Source organism: Rutidosis leptorrhynchoides, chromosome 5 (genome assembly GCF_046630445.1).
Source record: "Rutidosis leptorrhynchoides isolate AG116_Rl617_1_P2 chromosome 5, CSIRO_AGI_Rlap_v1, whole genome shotgun sequence".
Taxonomy (NCBI): Eukaryota; Viridiplantae; Streptophyta; class Magnoliopsida; order Asterales; family Asteraceae; genus Rutidosis; species Rutidosis leptorrhynchoides.
The window spans coordinates 267,174,374-267,195,172 of NC_092337.1; positions in this window are offsets into that span (position 1 = coordinate 267,174,374).

Here is a 20,799-nt window from a genome sequence, read left to right on the forward strand (position 1 = left end):
TGAGAAAATGATTTTTATTATGAACATGAAACTATATCCAAAAATTATGGTTAAACTCAAAGTGGAAGTATGTTTTCTAAAATGGTCATCTAGACGTCGTTCTTTCGACTGAAATGACTACCTTTACAAAAACGACTTGTAACTTATTTTTTCGACTATAAACCTATACTTTTTCTGTTTAGATTCATAAAATAGAGTTCAATATGAAATCATATCAATTTGATTCACTCAAAACGGATTTAAAATGAAGAAGTTATGGGTAAAACAAGATTGGATAATTTTTCTCATTTTAGCTACGTGAAAATTGGTAACAAATCTATTCCAACCATAACTTAATCAACTTGTATTGTATATTATGTAATCTTGAGATACCATAGACACGTATACAATGTTTCGACCTATCATGTCGACACATCTATATATATTTCGGAACAACCATAGACACTCTATATGTGAATGTTGGAGTTAGCTATACAGGGTTGAGGTTGATTCCAAAATATATATAGTTTGAGTTGTGATCAATACTGAGATACGTATACACTGGGTCGTGGATTGATTCAAGATAATATTTATCGATTTATTTCTGTACATCTAACTGTGGACAACTAGTTGTAGGTTACTAACGAGGACAGCTGACTTAATAAACTTAAAACATCAAAATATATTAAAAGTGTTGTAAATATATTTTGAACATACTTTGATATATATGTATATATTGTTATAGGTTCGTGAATCAACCAGTGGCCAAGTCTTACTTCCCGACGAAGTAAAAATCTGTGAAAGTGAGTTATAGTCCCACTTTTAAAATCTAATATTTTTGGGATGAGAATACATGCAGGTTTTATAACTGATTTACAAAATAGACACAAGTACGTGAAATTACATTCTATGGTTGAATTATCAAAATCGAATATGCCCCTTTTTATTAAGTCTGGTAATCTAAGAATTAGGGAACAGACACCCTAATTGACGCGAATCCTAAAGATAGATCTATTGGGCCTAACAAACCCCATCCAAAGTACCGGATGCTTTAGTACTTCAAAATTTATATCATATCCGAAGGGTGTCCCGGAAATGATGGGGATATTCTTATATATGCATCTTGTTATTGTCGGTTACCAGGTGTTCACCATATGAATGATTTTTATCTCTATGTATGGGATGTGTATTGAAATATGAAATCTTGTGGTCTATTATTATGATTTGATATATATAGGTTAAACCTATAACTCACCAACATTTTTGTTGACGTTTTAAGCATGTTTATTCTCAGGTGATTATTAAGAGCTTCCGCTGTCGCATACTTAAATAAGGACGAGATTTGGAGTCCATGCTTGTATGATATTGTGTAAAAACTGCATTCAAGAAACTTATTTTGTTGTAACATATTTGTATTGTAAACCATTATGTAATGGTCGTGTGTAAACAGGATATTTTAGATTATCATTATTTGATAATCTACGTAAAGCTTTTTAACCTTTATTGATGAAATAAAGGTTATGGTTTGTTTTAAAATGAATGCAGTCTTTGAAAAACGTCTCATATAGAGGTCAAAACCTCGCAACGAAATCAATTAATATGGAACGTTTTTAATCAATAAGAACGGGACATTTCAGTTGGTATCCGAGCGTTGGTCTTAGAGAACCAGAATTTTTCATTAGTGTGTCTTATCGAGTTTGTTAGGATGCATTAGTGAGTCTGGACTTCGACCGTGTTTACTTGAAAAATGATTGCTTAACAAATTTTGTTGGAAACTATATATTTTTAACATGTGAATATTATGTGATATATTAATCTCTTAACGCGTTTGATATTATGTGATAGATGTCTACCTCTAGAACAAGTCCCATTGACTCACCTAATAATAATGAAGAGTCAAATGTAAATTGAAATGATTCGTGGACTGATTCACAAGTTCCCGAAGAGGAACCGGAAGAAGAGTCGGAACCGGAAGAAGAATCGGAACCGGAAGAAGAATCGGAACCGGATGAAGAAATAGAACCGGTGGGGGAAATAATAAAACGGTTAAGTAAAAGAAAATCCTCAACCAACCGACCAAGGTTAATTATGGTCAATGGTCTTTCCGCCAAGGAAGCAAAATATTGGGAGGATTACCAATTCTCCGATGAATCGGATTCCGACGAGAATTCCGATGATGTTATAGAAATTACCCCAACTGAATTTAAAAAGGTAAAAGAAAATAATAAGGGAAAGGGCATAAAAATAGAGAAATCTAATTCCAACCCCGATAAACTTTATATGTATCGTCAACCCCCGAAGTCCTTAAGTTGTAACAATGACCCGGGAACCTCTAAACCACCAGGTTTTTCTAAACCAATGTGGACAACGACGGCTCGTATTAGGGGAACATCATATATCCCTAGAAACTTGGCAAAACGAACCAAAACCGAAGAAGAAGAAACGAGCGAGTCGGAATAAGATAGTTGTATTCGTGTGGTGTAATATATGTAATATAGTGTTCTTATGCTTTATGATATATGTAAAAATTGCTTGTATTAATAAGTATTTTTTTATGAAACTAACTCTTGTCTATTTTACAGTTTAAAAACACAAAATGGATAGACAACCCAATATTTTAAGAGACCTACCCGGAGACATGATTGATGAAATCTTGTCTAGAGTCGGCCAGAATTCTTCGGCACAACTATTTAAGGCGAGATCAGTTTGTAAGACATTCGAAGAACGTTCCAAGAATGTCTTGGTTTATAAGAGACTTTCGTTTGAAAGATGGGGGATATCACATTGGGAAACCCATAAGTTACGATGTGTTTACTTTGACGCATATATTGCGGGGAACCCAAATGCTATTTTACGCAACGGGTTAAGAAATTATTTTGACTCAATATATCCGAATATTGGACTTCGTGATTTAGAAAAAGCGGCTAACATGCAACATAAAGAAGCATGTTATGCTTACGGATTAGTAATGTTCGCTTCTCACCAAAGTGAGAACAAGAACATCGGGCTACAACTATTAAACAAAACGTTTCCACAAGTGACGGAGTCGGTAATTGGGGTAAGAAATGAGGTTTTTAGATTATTACGGGACCGTTGGACATTACGTAACCCTCATCCCTTTGATGACGTTACAACACGCTGTCTTATCAACGGCCATAACGGTTATGTTGCACAAGACCAAGGATGGGAAGTAGTCCTAGTAAAACCAGAATGCATGACTTGTTTCTGGACGTATGAATTACGTGTCTTTATTGCCTTTGCCGAACGACTTGTGTACTAGCTAGAATTGTCTTCACAACTATCTTGTATCAAAGTTATTGTGTACTATATTTCATGCTTTATGTAAAATAAGCGGTATTGTAAGTTTGTAAAATATTGTATAAAAGTTTGAACGCGAAATATTATTATAATCAGTTTTTCATATAGAATTGTAGTAGTTGAATTGTATATTAGCTACTAAGTATGAACTTAACGGGTAGGTACTACCCGAATTTAAACTTATAAAACGCTAATATGAAGAAAAAGCTTTTATAAATGAGTTCATATTATGCTACGAAATACTATTAACTACTCTTAATATTCTGTATGATTAACTTGTTCCATTTGACTATTTTGAAGGAAATGGCACCGACTACTCGACACACCGTGAATATGAATGAAGAGGAATTCCGGACTTTTCTAGCTTCCAACATAGCCGCAGTACAGGCTGCGCTACATACCAACAATAACCTTGGATCTAGCAGTACAGGAAATCGTGTAGGATGCACCTACAAAGAATTCACTGCCTGCAAACCTTTGGAATTTGATGGAACCAAAGGACCGATCGGATTGAAACGGTGGACCGAGAAGGTCGAATCGGTGTTTGCCATAAGTAAGTGTACTGAAGAGGACAAAGTAAAGTACGCTACGCATACCTTCATAGGTTCTGCGTTAACATGGTGGAATACCTATCTAGAGCAAGTGGGACAAGACGATGCGTACGCACTACCGTGGTCAGCATTCAAGCACTTGATGAACGAGAAGTACCGTCCCAGAACCGAGGTCAATAAGCTCAAGACAGAACTTAGAGGGTTACGAACCCAAGGATTTGATATTACCACGTACGAAAGATGATTCACAGAATTGTGCCTATTGTGTCCGGGAGCATTCGAAGATGAGGAAGAGAAGATCGACGCATTTGTGAAAGGATTACCGGAAAGAATCCAAGAAGATATAAGTTCACACGAGCCCGCCTCTATACAACAGGCATGTAGAATGGCTCACAAACTCGTGAACCAAATTGAAGAAAGAATTAAAGAACAGACTGCTGAAGAGGCCAATGTGAAGCAAGTCAAAAGAAAGTGGGAGGAAAACGGTGATAAGAATCACCAATACAACAACAACAGCAATTACAACAATAATCGCAACAATTATCCCAACAATCGCAACATCAATCGCAACTACAACAAACGGCCCAACAACAATAACAACAACAACAGCAACAGCAACTACAACAATCATCCCAATAACAATAATAACCGCAACAACAACAACAATCAGAAGCAGCTATGCCAAAGGTGTGAAAAGTATCACTCGGGGTTCTGCACCAAATTTTGCAACAAGTGTAAAAGAAATGGTCATAGCGCGGCGAAGTGTGAGGTCTACGGACCAGGGGTTAATAGAACGAAAGGAACAAATGGTGTCGGAACGAGTAATGGCGGAGCAAGTAGTGTCGGAGCAAGTTATGCCAATGTAGTTTGTTATAAATGTGGAAAACCGGGCCACATTATTAGAAATTTCCCGAACCAGGAGAACACGAATGGACAAGGCCGTGGAAGAGTTTTCAATATTAATGCGATAGAGGCACAGGAAGACCCGGAGCTTGTTACGGGTACGTTTCTTATTGACAATAAATCTGCTTACGTTTTATTTGATTCGGGTGCGGATAGAAGCTATATGAGTAGAGATTTTTGTGCTAAATTAAGTTGTCCATTGACGCCTTTGGATAGTAAATTTTTACTCTAATTAGCAAATGGTAAATTAATTTCAGCAGATAATATATGTCGGAATCGAGAAATTAAACTGGTTAGCGAAACATTTAAGATTGATTTGATACCAGTAGAGTTAGGGAGTTTTGATGTGATAATCGGTATGGACTGGTTGAAAGAAGTGAAAGCGGAGATCGTTTGTTACAAAAATGCAATTCGCATTATACGAGAAAAAGGAAAACCCTTAATGGTGTACGGAGAAAAGGGCAACACGAAGCTACATCTTATTAGTAATTTGAAGGCACAAAAACTAATAAGAAAAGGTTGCTATGCTGTTCTAGCACACGTCGAGAAAGTACAAACTGAAGAAAAGAGCATCAATGATGTTCCCATTGCAAAAGAATTTCCCGATGTATTTCCGAAAGAATTACCGGGATTACCCCCACATCGATCCGTTGAATTTCAAATAGATCTTGTACCAGGAGCTGCACCAATAGCTCGTGCTCCTTACAGACTCGCACCCAGCGAGATGAAAGAACTGCAAAGCCAATTACAAGAACTTTTAGAGCGTGGTTTCATTTGACCAAGCACATCACCGTGGGGAGCTCCTGTTTTGTTTGTCAAGAAGAAAGATGGTACATTCAGGTTGTGTATCGACTACCGAGAGTTGAACAAACTTACCATCAAGAACCGCTACCCACTACCGAGAATCGACGACTTATTTGATCAACTACAAGGCTCGTCTGTTTATTCAAAGATTGACTTACGTTCCGGGTATCATCAAATGCGGGTGAAAGAAGATGATATTCCAAAGACTGCTTTCAGAACACGTTACGGTCATTACGAGTTTATGGTCATGCCGTTTGGTTTAACTAATGCACCAGCTGTGTTCATGGACCTTATGAACCGAGTGTGTGGACCATACCTTGACAAGTTTGTCATTGTTTTCATTGATGACATACTTATTTACTCAAAGAATGACCAAGAACACGGTGAACATTTGAGAAAGGTGTTAGAAGTATTGAGGAAGGAAGAATTGTACGCTAAGTTTTCAAAGTGTGCATTTTGGTTGGAAGAAGTTCAATTCCTCGGTCACATAGTGAACAAAGAAGGTATTAAGGTGGATCCGGCAAAGATAGAAACTGTTGAAAAGTGGGAAACCCCGAAAACTCCGAAACACATACGCCAGTTTTTAGGACTAGCTGGTTACTACAGAAGGTTCATCCAAGACTTTTCCAGAATAGCAAAACCCTTGACTGCATTAACGCATAAAGGGAAGAAATTTGAATGGAATGATGAACAAGAGAAAGCGTTTCAGTTATTGAAGAAAAAGCTAACTACGGCACCTATATTGTCATTGCCTGAAGGGAATGATGATTTTGTGATTTATTGTGATACATCAAAGCAAGGTCTCGGTTGTGTATTAATGCAACGAACGAAGGTGATTGCTTATGCGTCTAGACAATTGAAGATTCACGAACAAAATTATACGACGCATGATTTGGAATTAGGCGCGGTTGTTTTTGCATTAAAGACTTGGAGGCACTACTTATATGGGGTCAAAAGTATTATATATACCGACCACAAAAGTCTTCAACACATATTTAATCAGAAACAACTGAATATGAGGCAGCGTAGGTGGATTGAATTATTGAATGATTACGACTTTGAGATTCGTTACCACCCGGGGAAGGCAAATGTGGTAGCCGATGCCTTGAGCAGGAAGGACAGAGAACCCATTCGAGTAAAATCTATGAATATAATGATTCATAATAACATTACTACTCAAATAAATGAGGCGCAACAAGGAGTTTTAAAAGAGGGAAATTTAAAGGATGAAATACCCAAAGGATCGGAGAAGCATCTTAATATTCGGGAAGACGGAACCCGGTATAGGGCTGAAAGGATTTGGGTACCAAAATTTGGAGATATGAGAGAAATGGTACTTAGAGAAGCTCATAAAACCAGATACTCAATACATCCTGGAACGGGGAAGATGTACAAGGATCTCAAGAAACATTTTTGGTGGCCGGGTATGAAAGCCGATGTTGCTAAATACGTAGGAGAATGTTTGACGTGTTCTAAGGTCAAAGCTGAGCATCAGAAACCATCAGGTCTACTTCAACAACCCGAAATCCCGGAATGGAAATGGGAAAATATTACCATGGATTTCATCACTAAATTGCCAAGGACTGCAAGTGGTTTTGATACTATTTGGGTAATAGTTGACCGTCTCACCAAATCAGCACACTTCTTGCCAATAAGAGAAGATGACAAGATGGAGAAGTTAGCACGACTGTATTTGAAGGAAGTCATCTCCAGACATGGAATACCAATCTCTATTATCTCTGATAGGGATGGCAGATTTATTTCAAGATTCTGGCAGACATTACAGCAAGCATTAGGAACTCGTCTAGACATGAGTACTGCCTATCATCCACAAACTGATGGGCAAAGCGAAAGGACGATACAAACGCTTGAAGACATGCTACGAGCATGTGTTATTGATTTCGGAAACAGTTGGGATCGACATCTACCGTTAACAGAATTTTCCTACAACAACAGCTACCATTCAAGCATTGAGATGGCGCCGTTTGAAGCACTTTATGGTAGAAAGTGCATGTCTCCGATTTGTTGGAGTGAAGTGGGGGATAGACAGATTACGGGTCCGGAGATTATACAAGAAACTACCGAGAAGATCATCCAAATTCAACAACGGTTGAAAACCGCCCAAAGTCGACAAAAGAGCTACGCTGACATTAAAAGAAAAGATATAGAATTTGAAATTGGAGAGATGGTCATGCTTAAAGTTGCACCTTGGAAAGGCGTTGTTCGATTTGGTAAACGAGGGAAATTAAATCCAAGGTATATTGGACCATTCAAGATTATTGATCGTGTCGGACCAGTAGCTTACCGACTTGAGTTACCTCAACAACTCGCGGCTGTACATAACACTTTCCACGTCTCGAATTTGAAGAAATGTTTTGCTAAAGAAGATCTCACTATTCCGTTAGATGAAATCCAAATCAACGAAAAACTTCAATTCATCGAAGAACCCGTCGAAATAATGGATCGTGAGGTTAAAAGACTTAAGCAAAACAAGATACCAATTGTTAAGGTTCGATGGAATGCTTGTAGAGGACCCGAGTTCACCTGGGAGCGTGAAGATCAGATGAAGAAGAAATACCCGCATCTATTTCCAGAAGATTCGTCAACACCTTCAACAGCTTAAAATTTCGGGACGAAATTTATTTAACGGGTAGGTACTGTAGTGACCCGAACTTTTCCATGTTTATATATATTAACTAAGATTGATATTTACATAATTAAATGTTTCCAACATGTTAAGCAATCAAACTTGTTAAGACTTGATTAATTGAAATATGTTTCATATAGACAATTGACCACCCAAGTTGACCGGTGATTCACGAACGTTAAAACTTGTAAAAACTATATGATGACATATATATGGATATATATATAGTTAACATGATACTATGATAAGTAAACATATCATTAAGTATATTAACAATGAACTACATATGTAAAAACAAGACTACTAACTTAATGATTTTTAAACGAGACATATATGTAACGATTATCGTTGTAAAGACATTTAATGTATATATATCATATTAAGAGATATTCATACATGATAATATCATGATAATATAATAATTTAAAATCTCATTTGATATTATAAACATTGGGTTAACAACATTTAACAAGATCGTTAACCTAAAGGTTTCAAAACAACACTTACATGTAACGACTAACGATGACTTAACGACTCAGTTAAAATGTATATACATGTAGTGTTTTAATATGTATTTATACACTTTTGAAAGACTTCAATACACTTATCAAAATACTTCTACTTAACAAAAATGCTTACAATTACATCCTCGTTCAGTTTCATCAACAATTCTACTCGTATGCAATCGTATTCGTACTCGTACAATAAACAGCTTTTAGATGTATGTACTATTGGTATATACACTCCAATGATCAGCTCTTAGCAGCCCATGTGAGTCACCTAACACATGTGGGAACCATCATTTGGCAACTAGCATGAAATATCTCATAAAATTACAAAAATATGAGTAATCATTCATGACTTATTTACATGAAAACAAAATAACATATCCTTTATATCTAATCCATACACCAACGACCAAAAACACCTACAAACACTTTCATTCTTCAATTTTCTTCATCTAATTGATCTCTCTCAAGTTCTATCTTCAAGTTCTAAGTGTTCTTCATAAATTCCAAAAGTTCTAGTTTCATAAAATCAAGAATACTTTCAAGTTTGCTAGCTCACTTCCAATCTTGTAAGGTGATCATCCAACCTCAAGAAATCTTTGTTTCTTATAGTAGGTTATAATTCTAATACAAGGTAATAATCATATTCAAAATTTGGTTCAATTTCTATAACTATAACAATCTTATTTCAAGTGATGATCTTACTTGAACTTGTTTTCGTGTCATGATTCTGCTTCAAGAACTTCGAGCCATCCAAGGATCCATTGAAGCTAGATCCATTTTTCTCTTTTCCAGTAGGTTTATCCAAGGAACTTAAGGTAGTAATGATGTTCCTAACATCATTCAATTCATACATATAAAGCTATCTTATTCGAAGGTTTAAACTTGTAATCACTAGAACATAGTTTAGTTAATTCTAAACTTGTTCGCAAACAAAAATTAATCCTTCTAACTTGACTTTTAAAATCAACTAAACACATGTTCTATATCTATATGATATGCTAACTTAATGATTTAAAACCTGGAAACACGAAAAACACCGTAAAACCGGATTTACGCCGTCGTAGTAACACCGCGGGCTGTTTTGGGTTAGTTAATTAAAAACTATGATAAACTTTGATTTAAAAGTTGTTATTCTGAGAAAATGATTTTTATTATGAACATGAAACTATATCCAAAAATTATGGTTAAACTCAAAGTGGAAGTATGTTTTCTAAAATGGTCATCTAGACGTCGTTCTTTCGACTGAAATGACTACCTTTACAAAAACAACTTGTAACTTATTTTTCCGACTATAAACCTATACTTTTTCTGTTTAGATTCATAAAATAGAGTTCAATATGAAATCATATCAATTTGATTCACTCAAAACGGATTTAAAATGAAGAAGTTATGGGTAAAACAAGATTGGATAATTTTTCTCATTTTAGCTACGTGAAAATTGGTAACAAATCTATTCCAACCATAACTTAATCAACTTGTATTGTATATTATGTAATCTTGAGATACCATAGACACGTATACAATGTTTCGACCTATCATGTCGACACATCTATATATATTTCGGAACAACCATAGACACTCTATATGTGAATGTTGGAGTTAGCTATACAGGGTTGAGGTTGATTCCAAAATATATATAGTTTGAGTTGTGATCAATACTGAGATACGTATACACTGGGTCGTGGATTGATTCAAGATAATATTTATCGATTTATTTCTGTACATCTAACTGTGGACAACTAGTTGTAGGTTACTAACGAGGACAGCTGACTTAATAAACTTAAAACATCAAAATATATTAAAAGTGTTGTAAATATATTTTGAACATACTTTGATATATATGTATATATTGTTATAGGTTCGTGAATCAACCAGTGGCCAAGTCTTACTTCCCGACGAAGTAAAAATCTGTGAAAGTGAGTTATAGTCCCACTTTTAAAATCTAATATTTTTGGGATGAGAATACATGCAGGTTTTATAACTGATTTACAAAATAGACACAAGTACGTGAAATTACATTCTATGGTTGAATTATCAAAATCGAATATGCCCCTTTTTATTAAGTCTGGTAATCTAAGAATTAGGGAACAGACACCCTAATTGACGTGAATCCTAAAGATAGATCTATTGGGCCTAACAAACCCCATCCAAAGTACCGGATGCTTTAGTACTTCGAAATTTATATCATATCCGAAGGGTGTCCCGGAAATGATGGGGATATTCTTATATATGCATCTTGTTATTGTCGGTTACCAGGTGTTCACCATATGAATGATTTTTATCTCTATGTATGGGATGTGTATTGAAATATGAAATCTTGTGGTCTATTATTATGATTTGATATATATAGGTTAAACCTATAACTCACCAACATTTTTGTTGACGTTTTAAGCATGTTTATTCTCAGGTGATTATTAAGAGCTTCCGCTGTCGCATACTTAAATAAGGACGAGATTTGGAGTCCATGCTTGTATGATATTGTGTAAAAACTGCATTCAAGAAACTTATTTTGTTGTAACATATTTGTATTGTAAACCATTATGTAATGGTCGTGTGTAAACAGGATATTTTAGATTATCATTATTTGATAATCTACGTAAAGCTTTTTAAACCTTTATTGATGAAATAAAGGTTATGGTTTGTTTTAAAATGAATGCAGTCTTTGAAAAACGTCTCATATAGAGGTCAAAACCTCGCAACGAAATCAATTAATATGGAACGTTTTTAATCAATAAGAACGGGACATTTCACAGATAACATCACAAACTACGTCAGTTTAAGAATCACTGTGGACATCATTACGAATCAATAACGTGTATATTGTATCGACGAGTTATGAAGAATTAACTCATTCCCTCTGAAGAAATTATATGTATATTATATTTATATATATTGAAATAAATCTTTACGTGCTAAGCTATTGTGTGTGAATCTTAACTACTCGGTTAATTCATATTACAAATATGCAATAATGTACGTCCTTCGGCCGCAACTTAACCAGCATTAACTACAATCTCTGTCGCAATTCAACAAATTCCAATTCATAATAAATCAAGTATATATTTGATTTTACACTTTCATCATCGATGTACCTGAAACTTTTCAGATAACATCATTTGTACTTTGCGAAATTCACAAGAATTCCACGAACTGAACATCATACATCAACAAATAACGAAGTGTTGATTCATAATTTCAATGTCATTAAAGAAATACTGCGTAAAAGTTATGTACTTTTTAAAGCCTTTAGGGATTATTAAATTCTAGTTTCAACCGTAAATCAAATTATTTAATTTAACATTAACTCATTAAATCTATGTTACATCTGAAGAAAATATACATATATATATTTTCATAAAGACTGTAATAAAATTCTTTTGTACAAAATATTAATTGTGAAATTTTTTTAACGGGTAGGTAATACCCGAGAGATATATAAATTCACAATTAATATGTTACATTCTTCGAATCTGATTCAGCAAATCATCCATTATACTCCCTACTTTCACAACAATATACATTCTTTTATAGAAATCAAAACAACCATACTTATTTAAAATTTAATTACATATTCTGATTTTGAAATCTCAAAATTCAACTTGAGATATGACCAAAATCATCACTCTTAGATCCTTACATCTTTCACAAGCTGTATTTTGACTTCAAAACTGTGTTAGAACATCAAATGTATGTTAACGATTACAATCTGTGTTCAAACCCTTCGAAAATTTCTGAAGACACTTCGAATGATGAGTAATCGAAATGATGATCCAACCACATGTTACCCACAGTTATGTACCCGAAAAACTTTTGAAACCAAAGTAAAAGTTTAAACAACGTATTCGCGTCAGATTCTTTGGCATTTATTAGCAAAAATAACTTTGCGACTCCTATTCAAAGTAGCCAGTTTTGTCACAGCTCCAGCAAGTCAACTTCGACTTTTCAGTCAGACTAACCTTACTATAACCTTGAGATATACACCATCGTTACCAGAAAACCTTTTACATTCCACCACATTATTAGCAGATGTACCAACAACTTCATTATCCTTTGACTTTAGCCTCTCCAAAAAGTCATTATAATTATTCATTGAAACCCCATCATTTACTCATTCACATCTTGTAATGAGAATTGCCATACGAATCATTGGGAATTAGCAATCAGTATTTTGAAATCTTACAGCATGTCTACGCCAACAGTTATATGTGTATATATAATGTCTATCTTCTGGACTTAATTTGAATGTGAAGTTTCTGAAAAACACTCTGAACTACGAATTGGTTCTCCGAAAAAAAAAATGCTGATGAAGCAGCAAAAACTATAAACGACTTTAAACGGTAAAAGCTGGATGATAATATGAAGTGTGCTGGCAAAGCGTAGAAAAAGAGAAGTTTTGGAACTGGAAAACGGATTGAGCAAAGTAGGAAGGAGGCTGTGGACAAATTACAAAGACTGAACCTGACTTCAAAGGATCCAAATGATTCAGTACCTGCTGAAGTCATTAACGAATACCTTGCTCCTGACTTTAAACCCCTGCGGACAATATTCTTCATCATCCTCTGATATTAGAAATTCTAAAATATCATCATATCTTTCATTATAAATATCCTCCATATTTCTGAAGATATTTTCTTAATTTTTCTTATTTGAAATCATTTACCTCTTCACGCTATCTATATTACATCATAAAAGAAACTATTTTAGTTTCTAAATTCTAAAACATTCAAGTTTAAAATAGGAATATTTTGAAGTAGTGTTGGATACTGAAGCATGAATTAGTATAATATAATGACACTTGATCAACGTGATTATATTACAGTAAGTCATGCTGAGTTTCTAAATGGAACGTGATGATTCACAGATCATAACATCATCATGTGCCATGTTATACGACTCTTGTATTCTATTTAACCTCTAAAATATCAAGAAAATATTTCTTGATGATTCGGCCTTTTCCAAGGTATTCTAGTAATTTGACAAGTGAAGATCGTGCCATCACAATTTCCTTCCTAGAACATTAACAATGTTCATTCCGAAAATCATATCTGTGAATTCTGGACTATTACAAGCGGTGCTTAATCGCAAGAAGAAGAAACAAAAGGACAAAACTCCGAAATAGAAATTGGGGTATAAATTGTAGCAAATAAAAGAGAGCATTAACTGTGGATAACAATGATTATAGAAGACATAAGCAGAGACTTTGAAATGTAAGGGAAGATATAAAGCCCAACGACAAACCAGAAATTATAAACCATATATATCGATGCATATAGCAATATAAAGGCACGGGAGAACCAGAAACACTATAAACCCAAGAGTATAGTAGAAGTAAATAGATTCTTCCGGCGGGAGATGAAAAAGAAGAATGACCGATATGAAAGTTAGAAGTATATCGAGAATCAGAACTGGATGGAGCATATTGATGAATACTTTAAAATATGAGTTGAGGGGGAAAGAATAGAAGGTGATGAAACATGACTAGGAACTTAGAAATCAACAGATTTAACTCACACAATGGCGGAATAAGTGAATCAAACCCTCTAGTGAATAGGTTAAGTTTTTTTTTTTTTTTTTGATTAATTTAGTCAAACCACAACTAAATCAAGTGTGATTAGATCAACACCTAGAGCTATTATTCACCACCTGGGTGATTTGGACTGAGAGAGAATCGGAGGAGCTCACTAGATCTGAGTGTGTGTAACAAATGAGAGGCTTAACCTAAAATGAAGAACATAAGACTTTATATACCCCTGCTGTTGACTCACCCATATGATTCATTCATCACACGTACGAGTTGGCTTCATCAGCCGTACGGGTGATCACTCACTCGTGTCTTCTCATTTAGGTTGTAATTGTGACTTAGCTCAGCATCAACCGTGCGTATGAACCTGTCAGCCGTACTAGTGAGGCTTCACTCATACGTCTGACTAAGTCTAACATAGTCAAACATCTAAATCTCGTTCCTGCAGTTCCTGTAACCACATACAAACACGGATAGGATAATAACGAGCAATCATGGTGGCCTATAAATTGTTGTACCTGCAATGGACATGGGTAGATGTCTAGGGACTTGCATAAAATGCATCAACAGAGGGTGTGAGTTGTAAGGAAACGAAGGAGGTGAATTTATAAGAAAATCTCCGACAGAACAATTAAAATGGACGATCGCATTTAAAGCGGATCCTAATTCCCTTGATTACCGGAGAGTCAAATCTTATTAAGAAGATTTTCTTCAAATCCCATGAAATCTGGGAATCAATCATATCTACGTCAAATGATAAGATGAATCTACACTTACTCATTTCACTCTTCTATGTTAGCATCATTCGTACTCTTTCATATAAATGGATTGTTTATCCAAATTATTCGCTGATGATAAAACTCTAATTTTCAGCCCGTATGCATCATGAAGACATACTTATTATTATTCACGACCTTTCCACTCAAATTTTGGGACGAAATTTCTTTAACGGGTAGGTACTGTGACAACCCTGAAATTTCCAACCAAATTTAAACTTTAATCTTTATATGTTTCTGACACGATAAGCAATATTTGTTAAGTTAAATTTCAAGAATTTTAAACTATGTTCATACATTCATTCAACCTCGACCAAGTTCCAACGATTCACGAACCATTAAACGAATATGATTATATATGTATATGTGTATATATATTATAACTTGAAACGTAAACAAAATATTAGATTAAATACTTTATATGATTGTATCTATTTCAAAATATTTATCAATGGAATTAGAAGATAAGATCAAATGATTAAATTATCAGATATATTGAATTATGATTAAAAGTCTCTGTTGAAAGGCCTACGTTGATTTGAGAAATCTTTTCATTTTAACAATATTCGAAAAATGGCAACGTGATTTATAAATAAGAACAAATTGTCAATCATTGAGAACTAGACAAAGGATAGTGGAAGATTGAATCTCATAAAGACTCGATTGATCTATTTAGTTTCAAACGTACAAAAACGTTTTCAGTTTAAAAAGAATTTTATTATTAAAACGTATATAACTTTTATAAATATCTAGAACCACTTTTGACAACTCATTACTTAACTAGTATAATAAAGTTAACGATATTTATATTATATTTTATTAAATATATATAACGATTTAAATTAATATTATAAATATTTATACGGGTATTATACGTACATAGTTTTATACTTTTACTATACTTAAACTTTACCTTTACTTAATTTTTACTTTACTTTAACTTTAATAATTCACTTTAATAATTCATACTTTAATAATTCACTTTAATAATTCATACTTTAATAATTCACTTTAATAATTCATACTTTAATAATTCACTTTAATAATTCATACTTTAATAATTCACTTTAATAATTCAAAAATCTATTATAAATAGAATTCAATAGGTTTCATTATTTCATAGAAACTTGAAAATATTTTTCTCTAAACTCTCTCAATCGATTTACATATATATATTTACTCCGTATTATTTCAAGATATTATTAGTATACATAAAATATTACGACGGAATGCTGTCCGAGTGATTTCGAAATTGTTTTTCGAGTGGGATAGGATTAAGGAAATTATGGGTTATAGCTATGGAGGTGATTGAGTATGGTTCATGGGTATGCTCGTGAGGTCAATGTAATGTTTATCATTTCCGTTGCGTCTACGTACCTTTCCTGCAATATTGAATCTCAATATTGATACGTGAGTACTCATAATTTAACTTTTACATACTAATTGTGTATCCCTGACTAGTGCTCGAGTATTTAGGATTATGCATGCTTGTACTTTTGATATTGCCCTTAGAAAGGTTAGGTTGAATCTTGAATTAGTTACACTTGCGGTTGAGATAAGGTATAAGATATGCATGTCCTTGGAAATCTAGCGAAAAATTAAGAACTTTTTCTTTAGATATCGAATGGTTTCGATGAACGTATTAGAAGTTATAATCAATTGAATTTTCGATATTTTTATTAAAAATGATTATTATTATCGTCGTTCTAGTTTTATCTTATTATTATCATTATTATTATCTTTATCAATAAAAGGGATTTATCATTAAACTTGTTATTTTTTTTTTTATTATTACTATCGTTATTATCGTTAAAGTTATAATTAGTATTATTATTATTATTATCCAATTATTATTATTATTATTATTATTATTATTATTATTATTATTATTATTATTATTATTATTATTTGTATTATTATTATTATTATCATTATTAATATATATATCATTATTTAAAAATGGTTATTGTTATTGTTATTATTATTATTAATATTACTATATTATCATTAAGATAATTATTAGTATTATCGTTAATAATGTTATAGTAACTATCATTATTAATATTAGTGTAATTAAAACAAATATTTGTAACACCTAATTATTTTGATTACTATTATTATCATTATTATGAACACGATATAAAAGATGATTAAAAGCTATTAAACGAAACGATTAGGAAATAATGAGTAAGAGTATCATGATGAAATTAAAATATTATAAGATATTGATTTAGATAAAATTATCGTTCTTATTATTTTTATCATTACTATTATTATTAAAAGTATCGTTAGTATTAAAACTATCATTTTAACAAAAATTATCATTTTAATAGAAATGTCATTGTAACTATAAAATATCATTATTATTATTATTTTAAATAGAATTATTATTTTAAAGATAATATTAAAAATTATAGTAAATATTAAAGTTATCATAATTAGAATTATCGTTTTATCATAATGTCATCTTAGTAATTATAAATATTGATATTTTTATAATAATAATTATTATTACAAAATAATACAACTTTTACTTACTATCATTATAGATATTATTTTATCAAATAAATATGTGATACAAACATATTTTACTACGTGTAATAACTTACTTTAATAATACCTATCATATTATCTTTATGATATTAAATGAACCCTATAAATTTTATTACTTAATATATATATAAGTATATTTTATTATATAAATTTAATATAAAATTTTATTTATTAATAAATAAATTATATTATTTACTCTAATAAATCTTTTAAAAATATTTAAAAATATAAAATGACGATATTTAAACTATATATTAATCATGTATAGATTTTTGGAAATTATTTTGAGTCAAATTTACTTTTGTTGACTTTTGCATATTAGTCTCGAGCATTAGGATTGTGGTACACTATGACTTGACCAAATTTGTTAGACAAATATTGACCAACACATAAATATATATAATTAATTTAGGTTCATGAATCCGAGGCCAACCTTGCACTTGTTCAATGACGTTGTATGTATTTTTACTACGAAATACAGTATGCTGAGTTTCATTTGCCTTTTTACCCTTTATATTTTTGGGACTGAGAATACATGCGCTTTTATAAATGTTTGACGAAATAGACACAAGTAATTGAAACTACATTCTATGGTTGCATTATCGAAATCGAATATGCCCCTTTTTATTAAAGTCTGGTAATCTAAGAATTAGGGAATAGACACCCTAATTGACGCGAATCGTAAAGATAGATCTATTGGGCCTAACAAACCCCATCCAAAGTACCGGATGCTTTAGTACTTCGAAATTTATATCATGTCCGAAGGAGGATCCCGGAATGATAGGGGATATTCTTATATGTATCTAGTTAATGTCGGTTACCAGGTGTTCACCATATGAATGATTATTTTTGTCTCTATGCATGGGACGTATATTTATGAGAACTGGAAATGAAATTCTTGTGGTCTATTAAAATGATGGAAATAAATGATTATGATAAACTAATGAACTCACCAACCTTTTGGTTGACACTTTAAAGCAAGTTTATTCTCAGGTGTTAAAGAAGTCTTCCGCTGTGCATTTGCTCATTTAAAAGATATTACTTGGAGTCTTTCATAGCATATTTCGAAGAACGTTGCATTCGAGTCATTGAGTTCATCAAATATTATTGTTAAATCAATTTATAGTTGGATAGTGGATATTATGAAATGGTATGCATGCCTGTCAATTTTCGATGTAAAGAAAGTTTATCTTTTAAAAACGAATGCAATGTTTGTAAAATGTATCATATAGAGATCAAATACCTCGCAATGTAATCAACTATTGTGAATCATTTATAATGTATATGAACGAGTCCTTTCATAAGCAAAGTCTGTTAAACTAAATCTCAAAACTTTTGAACTGCTTTCATGAATTCATTTGACCTTCGACTGTGCTCGACGATTCACGAACAATTATTTATAAATAAATACATATATATTTAAATATATAATTATATTTGAAATATAATTGAAAATAATATAAGACTTGATTGTTAGAAATTTATATGTAAAATAATTTGGGATTTTCTGTGTACTTCTTTACGCATTTAATTATTGACGGAGCACGATATTGCACTCTGTAGGAAAACTGTCGGTAAAATAATATATAGAAATCATATGAGATGGCATGTTCATTTACTAATCATAGACCTTATTTCTCTGGACCACCATATCTTGTGGAATATCTTGTGGACCTTTTCCCATCATATACAATTCAAAATATACCCAATATTTCAGCCTACATAGAAAACATTTATCATTAATGATCTAGGAAAAATATGTAATGCAATAAAATAACCGATGGCTTTCTTATAATTTAAACATTTGACAATTTATTTAGGATAATGTTATTGTTTTGGTTTTCATCATTAAGAGTCACAGAGAATATATAAAGATATACTCCTTAATATAAGAATACACACTAGTTTACTTTGCTGTTATATTTCCTTATCTATCATTCACTATCTCCATCTAACTATATATATATGTCTTATTCTATCTATATTATATATACAAGGCATATAACCATATACATATACCTATCCCACATATAATTCAAGACGTCAAACATGTCCTTCATCCTCACCATCATCTTTGTAATTGATTTGTTTTTGTTTCTATGTAAACCACAACCATCGGCTAATACCTTGACCACCATAACCATCGACCATCACTTGAACAACCATCTTGCAATCTTCTTCATCACCACCTTGGTCATCTCCCATCAACACGAGCCACATTCATCATAATCTTGATATATTATTTTCTATTTCTATTTGAATCATTCACAACTCACCATCAATAAAACCCATCAATAACACCCAGTTGCGATTATAAAAATTCAACCATGTACATCATAACCCACTCGAGGCCCCCACCAACTAACTATTTGCTGTTTGAACCTATCACCATATCCATCTATCTCTTATTTTTGCCCGATTAACCTCCTTATGTTTTGTGTCATCACAAACGATACCATCGGCAATCTTACCGTTACTCAAGGTTGATTTTTTTTTTATTTTTATTTTTATAATCTGTTACCAACTACAACCCAACAAATACACCAACTGTACTGCTATAGTTTCGGTACCTTTTGATATTTTTTTATTCCCTATCCGACAACCACAATAACAACCACTTTGTTTTGTTGTGTTGTTCAAATTACTTTTGAATAATGTTAAGGCTCCGTATTTATTTAATTATTGGTGGGAGTTGTTAAAATTCCTTTCTTGCAAGTGGGTGAGGGAAAAGGTAATAAAGCCACTTTTTTGCAAAAACAACTAAGCAACTAGTATTTTTTTTTGTATATCGATAGTAATGCTTTTAATGTTAGGTGAACGATGATGTTAACATATACGGTGATATTGATGATGATAAATCGAAGCCTAACTGAATGGTTGATTCGCTGATATATTTTTCTGTATTACCCAGGAAACCATCGAACATGTTTCTTAATTCGGTCGTGGCCAAGATCCCAACTCATAACCCAACAAGCTGTCACTGTAACTGTTACTCTAGTCTTTTCTTCTGTTTCTATTCGATTCCAAACCACAAAACCGAACACCAATTTTTTTCCTGCTACGCTACTACTTTTACTTCTGCTTTTCGATTTTCTGTCTTCTGTTTTATAATGATAAAGAGATGGATGATGCTTTTAGATGGTGATGGTAACTAAGAGATGGTCATAATGATTAACGAAGATGTAGATGACGAGGTAATCCGGAACCCTAATCACACTATGTTTTGCTACCGTTT